The 10,651-nt window shown below is 39.0% G+C and overlaps 1 protein-coding gene across 1 annotated transcript in view; it reads left to right on the forward strand.

Moving 5' to 3' along the window:
• Positions 1-2,901: 2,901 nt before the first annotated feature.
• Positions 2,902-10,651, forward strand: part of LOC128659926 (gastrula zinc finger protein XlCGF57.1-like) — a 35,041-nt gene continuing 27,291 nt past the window's right edge. The window contains exon 1 of the mRNA XM_053713512.1: positions 2,902-2,946. The gene's annotated coding sequence lies outside the window, so the exon portion shown is untranslated. The remainder of the gene's footprint in view (positions 2,947-10,651) is intronic.

Consider the following 10,651-nt stretch of genomic DNA (forward strand, 5'->3'; position numbering starts at 1 on the left):
CTTGGTGTGGAATACTTGAGTATAATGATACGGCATCCACTGTAAGCCATTTGGACTGCTCAGTCCATTCCATCCCTTCAATCAGATTCAGGATGTGTTTGGTGTCTCTCACATAAGAATGGAGGGACATCACAATAGGTTGGAGAATTGAATCCAACCATTCCGAGAGATTACCAAGAAGGGAATCAATCCCACTCACGATTGGTCTCCCTTGGACGTTGTCCAGGGATTTGTGGGTCTTAGGTAAGTGATGAAATAAAGGTGTCTTGGGGAAGTCCACTAACAAAAAAATCAAATGTAGCCTGATCCAGGACACCCAGCTCAAGACCATCATCTAGAAGGTGTTTTAATTCTGTCTGAAATCTAGTAGTGGGATCCCTGTTTAAAACAATATAATCTTCCTCTTTTTGTAATTGTCTCAGACCTTCCTGGATGTATTGTTCCCTATCCATTACCACTACCATTCCACCTTTGTCTGAATTTTTAATGACAAGGGATCTGTTGTCCCTCAGTGATACCATAGCTTCTTTTTCAGAAAGAGATGTTAAACTTGTGTTTAGGTTGGTTATTTTTAAGAAGCAACAGATCCCTATCCACTCGGTTATAGAAGGTTTCTATAATATTACCTCTGTTATGGATAGGGTAAAACTTGGATTTTTTTCTGAACACAAGCAGCTAGCTCTACATGAAGTGTTTATCTTGAATCAGCTCCTGTAACACAGATACAAAATAAGGTTGATCCCTACACTCTCAATCAGGTTTTTCCCCAGGAACGGGATGCACCCACAGGGGGAGGGAGACAGACCACTCAATCCAATACCCACTACAACCAGAGCCAAGGCAGGTATCAGCTCAGGGAGCCCAGGCCACAAACCAAGTACAAATAAATGATTCTAGGATAGTGGGAAATGTTGTAAATTTGTCCACACAACACCTTAGTGAGGCACAGTACCAAGTGTTAAACCGTGGTCTTAACTTTGCACCAACAAATTATTTTGATTTATTCAAAACAATTCTGGATGTTAATAAACTTGTCCGAAATCTAACGCTTAAGAAACATTTTTCCAATGATGGCATGAATGAACAGACAATGACCCAGGTTGGCAATACTAGTATTGAGACCCACGACTTTAAACACACATGTGATGTTGTTATGCTTAAACAGCTGCAGCTGGAAGCATCAGGAGCTACTGGGGTTGCCAATAGGGGTCCTTGTTTCAGAAAAAAATCCAAGTTTTACCCTATCCATAACAGAGGCAATGTTATAGAAACCTTCTATAGCCGAGTGGAGAGGGATCTGTTGCTTCTTAAAAATAACCAACCTAAACTTGCTACCCAAAATGACGAATCCGGCTTCCTCACACCGTTGCATCCGGTCAAGATTCCCCCCGGGGGGAAGCTGTGATTAGAGCAAGCTACCTAATTAACCCCTTCACTGCTGGGCATAATACAAATGTGGTGCGCAGCGGCATTTAGCGGCCTTCTAATTACCAAAAAGCAACGCTAAAGCCATATATGTCTGCTATTTCTGAACAAAGGGGATCCCAGAGAAAAATTTACAACCATTTATGCCATAATTGCACAAGTTGTTTGCAAATAATTTCAGTGAGAAACCTAAAGCTTGTGAAAAAATGAACTTTTTTTTATTTGATCACATTTGGCAGTGAAATGGTGGCATGAAATATACCAAAAAGGGCCTAGATCAATACTTTGGGATATCTTCTAAAAATATATATATACATGTCAAGGGATATTCAGGGATTACTGACAGATATCAGTGTTCCAATGTAACTAGCGCTAATTTTGAAAAAAAGTGGTTTGGAAATAGCAAAGTGCTACTTGTACTTATTGCCCTATAACTTGCAAAGGACATGTAAACATTGGGTATTTCTAAACTCAGGACAAAATTTAGAAACTATTTAGCATGGGTGTTTTTTGGTGGTTGTAGATGTGTAACAGATTTTGGGGTCAAAGTTAGAAAAAGTGTGTTTTTTCCATTTTCTCATCATATTTTATAATTTTTTTATAGTAAATTAAATACAATGATGAAAATAATGATATCTTTTGAAAGTCTATTTAATGGCGAGAAAAACGGTATATAATATGTGTGAGTACAGTAAATGAGTATATAAACGGTATATAATATGTGTGAGTACAGTAAATGAGTATATAAACGGTATATAATATGTGTGAGTACAGTAATGAGTATATAAACAGTATATAATATGTGTGGGAACAGTAAATGAGTAAGAGGAAAATTACAGCTAAACACAAACACTGCAGAAATTTAAAAATAGCCCTGGTCCTTAAAGGGACATGAAACCCATTTTTTTTTTCTTTTGGGATTTAGATAGAGCATGTCACTTTAAACAACTTTCTAATTCACTTCTATTATCTAATTTGCGTAATTATGTTGATATAATTTCCGGAAAAGCATATCTAGATAGGCTCAGTAGCTGCTGATTGGTTGTTGCACATAGATGCCTTGTGTGATTGGCTCACCCATGTGCATTGCTATTTCTTCAACAAAGGATATCTAAAGAATTAAGCAAATTAGATAATAGAAGTAAATTGTAATGTTGTTTAAAATTGTATTTTCTACCTGAATCATGAAAGAAAAATGTTGGGTTTAGTGTCCCTTTAAGGGTAAGAAATTGAAAAATGGTCTGGTCCTTAAGGGGTAAATGTTCATTCACAGTAGTTACCTTATAAGTGACAATCAGCATAAACCACTGTGAATGAACATTAAGAACAAGAAAGCTGCAAAATGTTTCTATTTCAGAATTATTGTCTATTAGTTGTTTGTTACATTAAAGTTGATTTAAAAAAAAAAAAAAAAAAGCAAACAAAAAAAACTTTGAGTGGAGGTCACATGTTTCCTGTCTAGAGTGGAGCTCCAGTGTTCTATTGTTCCCTCCCATTTACTTCCTGTACAGCTACAGCTCGGTGAGTGAGTCAGGCTGTGTATTGTGTGATAAACGTTTTAGTGACTTTCTAGTCTTCTTAAAAAGTTTATATATTGTTATAATTGTTGTTCTTTTAATGCATGTTATTCATCTGCTTGTGCCAGGCAATGGGATAGTAAGTGCTGTTTAACTCTTTGTGCTAGTGAAGGGTTAATACACACTGTGCAGCTCTCTGTGCTAGTGAAGGGTTAATACACATTGTGCTGCTCTCTGTGCTAGTGAAGGGTTAATACACATTGTGCTGCTCTCTGTGCTAGTGAAGGGTTAATACACACTGTGCTGCTCTCTGTGCTAGTGAAGGGTTAATACACACTGTGCTAGTGAAGGGTTAATACACACTGCAGCTTTCTGTGCTAGTGAAGGGTTAATACACACTGTACTGCTCTCTGTGCTAGTGAAGGGTTAATACACACTATGCTGCTCTCTGTGCTAGTAAAGGGTTAATACAAACTGTGCAGCTCTCTGTGCTAGTGAAGGGTTAATACACACTGTACTGCTCTCTGTGCTAGTGAAGGATTTATACACACTATGCTGCTCTCTGTGCTAGTGAAGGGTTAATACACACTGTGCTGCTCTCTGTGCTAGTGAAGGGTTAATACACACTGTACTGCTCTCTGTGCTAGTGAAGGGTTAATACACACTATGCTGCTCTCTGTGCTAGTGAAGGGTTAATACACACTGTGCTGCTCTCTGTGCTAGTGAAGGGTTAATACACACTGTACTGCTCTCTGTGCTAGTGAAGGGTTAATACACACTGTGCTACTCTCTGTGCTAGTGAAGGGTTAATACACACTATGCTGCTCTCTGTGCTAGTGAAAGGTTAATACACACTGTGCTGCTCTCTGTGCTAGTGAAGGGGTTAATACACACTGTGCTGCTCTCTGTGCTAGTGAAGGGGTTAATACACACTGTGCTGCTCTCTGTGCTAGTGAAGGGTTAATACACACTGTACAGCTCTCTGTGCTAGTGAAGGGTTAATACACACTGTGCTACTCTATGCTAGTGAAGGGTTAATACACACTGTGCTACTCTATGCTAGTGAAGGGTTAATACACACTGTGCTACTCTATGCTAGTGAAGGGTTAATACACACTGTGCTACTCTATGCTAGTGAAGGGTTAATACACACTGTGCTACTCTATGCTAGTGAAGGCTTAATACACACTGTGCTACTCTATGCTAGTGAAGGGTTAATACACACTGTGCTGCTCTCTGTGCTAGTGAAAGGTTAATACACACTGTGCTGCTCTCTGTGCTAGTGAAGGGTTAATACACACTGTACAGCTCTCTGTGCTAGTGAAGAGTTAATACACACTGTGCTACTCTATGCTAGTGAAGGGTTAATACACACTGTGATGCTCTCTGTGCTAGTGAAGGGTTAATACACACTGTACTGCTCTCTGTGCTAGTGAAGGATTTATACACACTATGCTGCTCTCTGTGCTAGTGAAGGGTTAATACACACTGTGCTGCTCTCTGTGCTAGTGAAGGGTTAATACACACTGTACTGCTCTCTGTGCTAGTGAAGGGTTAATACACACTATGCTGCTCTCTGTGCTAGTGAAGGGTTAATACACACTGTGCTGCTCTCTGTGCTAGTGAAGGGTTAATACACACTGTACTGCTCTCTGTGCTAGTGAAGGGTTAATACACACTGTGCTACTCTCTGTGCTAGTGAAGGGTTAATACACACTATGCTGCTCTCTGTGCTAGTGAAAGGTTAATACACACTGTGCTGCTCTCTGTGCTAGTGAAGGGGTTAGTACACACTGTGCTGCTCTCTGTGCTAGTGAAGGGGTTAATACACACTGTGCTGCTCTCTGTGCTAGTGAAGGGTTAATACACACTGTACAGCTCTCTGTGCTAGTGAAGGGTTAATACACACTGTGCTACTCTATGCTAGTGAAGGGTTAATACACACTGTGCTACTCTATGCTAGTGAAGGGTTAATACACACTGTGCTACTCTATGCTAGTGAAGGGTTAATACACACTGTGCTACTCTATGCTAGTGAAGGGTTAATACACACTGTGCTACTCTATGCTAGTGAAGGCTTAATACACACTGTGCTACTCTATGCTAGTGAAGGGTTAATACACACTGTGCTGCTCTCTGTGCTAGTGAAAGGTTAATACACACTGTGCTGCTCTCTGTGCTAGTGAAGGGTTAATACACACTGTACAGCTCTCTGTGCTAGTGAAGGGTTAATACACACTGTGCTACTCTATGCTAGTGAAGGGTTAATACACACTGTGATGCTCTCTGTGCTAGTGAAGGGTTAATACACACTGTGATGCTCTCTGTGCTAGTGAAGGGTTAATACACACTGTGATGCTCTCTGTGCTAGTGAAGGGTTAATACACACTGTGCTGCTCTCTGTGCTAGTGAATGGTTAATACACACTGTGCTGCTCTCTGTTCTAGTGAAGGGTTAATACACACTGTGCTGCTCTCTGTTCTAGTGAAGGGATAATACACACTGTGCTGCTCTCTGTTCTAGTGAAGGGTTAATACACACTGTGCTGCTCTCTGTGCTAGTGAAGGGTTAATACACACTGTGCTACTCTCTGTGCTAGTGAAGGGTTAATACTCACTGTGATGCTCTCTGTGCTAGTGAAGGGTTAATACACACTGTGCTACTCTATGCTAGTGAAGGCTTAATACACACTGTGCTACTTTCTGTGTTAGTGAAGGGGTTAATACACACTGTATATAGACAAAGGAAAAACGACGGCACTACTGGTGCTGTGTCCCTAACTTGACTCCTATCCCTCTTATTGTCAGTGAGGGAAAATATTAGAGTATATACTGTGGGACTTAGGTGCTGTACATTGGAAGAAACATACTAAAAAATACCAATTGCCTTGGCAATTGAAAGAATGTACATAAATAGCACTCAACAGCACTGAGGAAAAAATTATCACAAATTACCATAGGAATCTAGATCCTAGGAAATGGCAGATTTAAAACTTAACATTTATTAGAAATATTAAAGGGACATTAAACACTTTGAGATGGTAATATAAAATGATAAACTGTATATAATAAAACAACTCTGCAATATACTTTCATTATTTATTTTGTCCTCTTTGCCTGTAATTCCATTCTGAAATTGTGAGCTTTTCAGTTCCTGTTAGAAATGGAAGTGCAGAACACTGTTAAATCCAGCACAACCATTGGCTGCACAACCATTGGCTGCACAATCTAGTGACCTATTTATAACTGTCTCTAATTTGCCACAGCAGAGAAGGTAACACAAGTTACAACATGGCAGCTCCCAGTGTTTTCTAGACACTAAAACTTTACACTTATTTTGTCACTTTTTAAACAACTAATTAAACTTTAAAAAATACATCTACATGTTAGTCATGGACTAATCTTTTCTTTGAATGTATCATTCTATCTAGCATGTATTTAGTGTTTAATGTCCCTTTAAAAACGGGGAATATGTGAATTAAAATTACAGTCAGTGTGAATGAGTGAAGGGCGGCCAATGGCCATGCAACCCACAGGTCACAAATTATTTCAAATTGAATGAAACTAAGAAGCGTTATGGCGGTACATCACTGGTCTAACAGTAATATAAAAGTCTGTGGTAACAGCTTAGGTCCTTGTTTGACTTATATTATTGAATTTCTGTGATGCCCCCCAAAGATAGGTTGGGAAGGAAATGTGAGGTATACTCTATAAATTCAATGCTCCAACAGTTATATTGGCTGATAATTCAGGTTGTAAATTCAATAGAGAACAATGGCCCCCTAGTGGATACCAGAGGAAAATCTTAAAATTCTACTGGAATACACGGGTGGTGTACCTAGAGCTGTCAGAGTTGAGATCTAATATATGCTTGGTGCTGGTTTATATCGTAGAATCAACTCTTGTAGCTAGGTTGGAATTTAGTTTGTGAGTATCCCACTTGGGTACTTGTATAGAAATAGGGGTAACATCAATTTGTAGTCACCACTCTCTGTGCATTAATATCTGTATATTGTAAGCTAAAGTGGCACAACTAGAGATCGCCCCCTGGTGAGTCCCTATGGCGCGTCCTAAGGTTCAACTGTAATGTGTTAATAATGTGGCTAGCTCTGACAATATGGTAATCTAATCATTGTTATAAATAAGTAGATGTCCTATGTATATTAAAAAAGAAATCTTTAATCGGTATAATACCTACTTAGTATGTTCTTAAAATAAACATATGGATTATCCTTATAATATAAACAATGTTTTCAAAGTGCACAGCTCTGGCTTATTATAGGTTGCCAGATATGCCCCTGGATGCTAATATCATTTATAGCATTAGTGTACTGAACCTCTGGTTATCGTCAGATAGTGCTTGGTGCAGATTGTTGTACTGGATTGAACTTGTGCCACTTTATTTTATTTTGAATTCAGCTGGTTGGTAGCTTGTAAAGTGATACTGTAAAAATCACACCCTATCTGGATGCAACTTATTTTACAATTGCGCTGTATTACATAAAGTCAGTGTAAATAAAATTAGTTTAGCGTGCTGCTGATTCGAGCACTTCCAGCTTCCGCCCAGAATAGCCCAAGTGTCTTACGGTAAGTGGGGAAACCCCAAGGTACTGGGATTTCCCGGCTATGCCGCAAGTGGAAGTGGTACGTGCCTACTGTTCAGTTACATATAAGTGTTTCTATCCTGTTATAATTGGACTAATAACAGGCCGGCTCCCGCAGGAGAGCACGCTGAGTCGCGCACTGAGTGAGATAAACGTATCGCAAATGTAACACAGTGTTATACTCGGTTTTTACTAGGGATGCACCGATACCGATACTAGTATCGGTATCGGTACCGATACCAAGTATTTGCATGAGTACTTGTACTCGTGCAAATGCACCGATACTTAAACCGATACCTCTACTTCCTACCCATATGCTATCATGTGGCGTTTTTTCAAACTGCATGTTCCCATTTCATTTTAAACTGGAGTGGAGACTAAACTAGAAATTGTTTACTACTGTTCTGCCAATACAATTTGCTGTTATTTGTATTATTGTAGGAGAGATCACTGCACCTCGTTCAGACAAACCCCTGAAGTACTGGGCAGTTAATAAACAGATTTCCAGCTCTGGCTAAAATGGCCCAAAAAATATCTTTCTGCCTCATGCAGTAGTTTGGAAAGTGAAAGACTGTTCAACTTAGAGCCGAACCTCCATACAAATGTCAGATTGATGTTATATAACGGCTCAACAACCCAAGTGCATCACCCCTTTAAATGTAATATTTTATTGTAATATTTTTTATTTATAAACATGTTTAGTGAACTTTGTTATTATTTCATAATGTCTTTGAATTACATCCCTTTATAATTATAAAGAAGGAATCTTAAATAATTGGTCTGTATTGTGCTTGGTAAACTGTCACATGACATTAAAAAAAAAGTATCGGTAATTGGTATCGGCGAGTATTTGAAAACAAGTATCGGTACTTGTACTCAGTCATAAAAAAATGGTATCGGTGCAACCCTAGTTTTTACAACTAATGCTCCAGATTGGATAGTGAAGTGGTTATACTAGAGTACACAAAAAGTCACACAACCAAACATGCTCTCAGTTTAAATTAAATTCTAATAACTCTTTCACTCCATTATTCACACTGCTGCTGAGTTAAAAAAAGGGAGATACACTATCCGGCGGCTCTGACATGTTTCGCCTAACGGCTTTGTCAAAGGTTAAGCGCCCGCCATTACCTTGGCCTTTTATTGGCTGACTCTAAAAGGCTGGTCAAATTCTGCTTTTGTTATTGGTACGTATCTCTCTCATTTTATTGGTTAGAAAGAAGGTGTGTGATTCCATCACCTTCCCTGTACTTTGTGATAGGATGTGGATTCGGATAACCCACTGGTATACACTCGACGTGACAGTAAACATTTCACATTAATCAAGTACTATACTTTGAGCTGGGGCATTAATATCCCCGTTATAGGATGGAACAACGATGTCTCGCCTCTCTGTCAGAATGGAGAGTAAGGATAATATAGTTAAAACCCCAATGCAGGGCTCAGGTTTCCTAACTTGGAACGGATAAAAGACAGTTTATTGACTTTGCTGAGAAAGGCAATTCTATTATTTCCATGGCAAGAACTGTTATGACATAATAATACAATAGCCTATATCTGGGTTGGGTTATAAGACAAAAGATAGGGACTATACGTAAAAAAACTTAAATGTGACGTGCCAAAAAAGTGTAAGTTCTAAATCTAAATTAAATAGTGATGAATCTATGTGTGCTGATATTCTATACGGAAAACTTAATCGTAGGTGCTTCCTGTGATTATCTAAATGTAATGGATAATGCGCCCCACCTTTGACAAAGCCGTTAGGCGAAACATGCCGCCAGATAGTGTATCTCCCTTTTTTTAACTCAGCAGCAGTGCGAATAATGGAGTGAAAGAGTTATTAGAATTTAATTTAAACTGAGAGCATGTTTGGTTGTGTGACTTTTTGTGTACTCTAGTATAACCACTTCACTATCCAGTCTGGAGCATTAGTTGTAAAAACCGAGTATAACACTGTGTTACATTTGCGATACGTTTATCTCACTCAGTGCGCGACTCAGCGTGCTCTCCTGCGGGAGCCGGCCTGTTATTAGTCCAATTATAACAGGATAGAAACACTTATATGTAACTGAACAGTAGGCACGTACCACTTCCACTTGCGGCATAGCCGGGAAATCCCAGTACCTTGGGGTTTCCCCACTTACCGTAAGACACTTGGGCTATTCTGGGCGGAAGCTGGAAGTGCTCGAATCAGCAGCATGCTAAACTAATTTTATTTACACTGACTTTATGTAATACAGCGCAATTGTAAAATAAGTTGCATCCAGATAGGGTGTGATTTTTACAGTATCACTTTACAAGCTACCAACCAGCTGAATTCAAAATAAAATAAAGTGGCACAAGTTCAATCCAGTACAACAATCTGCACCAAGCACTATCTGACGATAACCAGAGGTTCAGTACACTAATGCTATATATGATATTAGCATCCAGGGGCATATCTGGCAACCTATAATAAGCCAGAGCTGTGCACTTTGAAAACATTGTTTATATTATAAGGATAATCCATATGTTTATTTTAAGAACATACTAAGTAGGTATTATACCGATTAAAGATTTCTTTTTTAATATACATAGGACATCTACTTATTTATAACAATGATTAGATTACCATATTGTCAGAGCTAGCCACATTATTAACACATTACAGTTGAACCTTAGGACGCGCCATAGGGACTCACCAGGGGGCGATCTCTAGTTGTGCCACTTTAGCTTACAATATACAGATATTAATGCACAGAGAGTGGTGACTACAAATTTATGTTACCCCTATTTCTATACAAGTACCCAAGTGGGATACTCACAAACTAAATTCCAACCTAGCTACAAGAGTTGATTCTACGATATAAACCAGCACCAAGCATATATTAGATCTCAACTCTGACAGCTCTAGGTACACCACCCGTGTATTCCAGTAGAATTTTAAGATTTTCCTCTGGTATCCACTAGGGGGCCATTGTTCTCTATTGAATTTACAACCTGAATTATCAGCCAATATAACTGTTGGAGCATTGAATTTATAGAGTATACCTCACATTTCCTTCCCAACCTATCTTTGGGGGGCATCACAGAAATTCAATAATATAAGTCAAACAAGGACCTAAGC

This window comes from Bombina bombina, chromosome 5 (assembly GCF_027579735.1).
Source record: "Bombina bombina isolate aBomBom1 chromosome 5, aBomBom1.pri, whole genome shotgun sequence".
Classification (NCBI taxonomy): domain Eukaryota; kingdom Metazoa; phylum Chordata; class Amphibia; order Anura; family Bombinatoridae; genus Bombina; species Bombina bombina.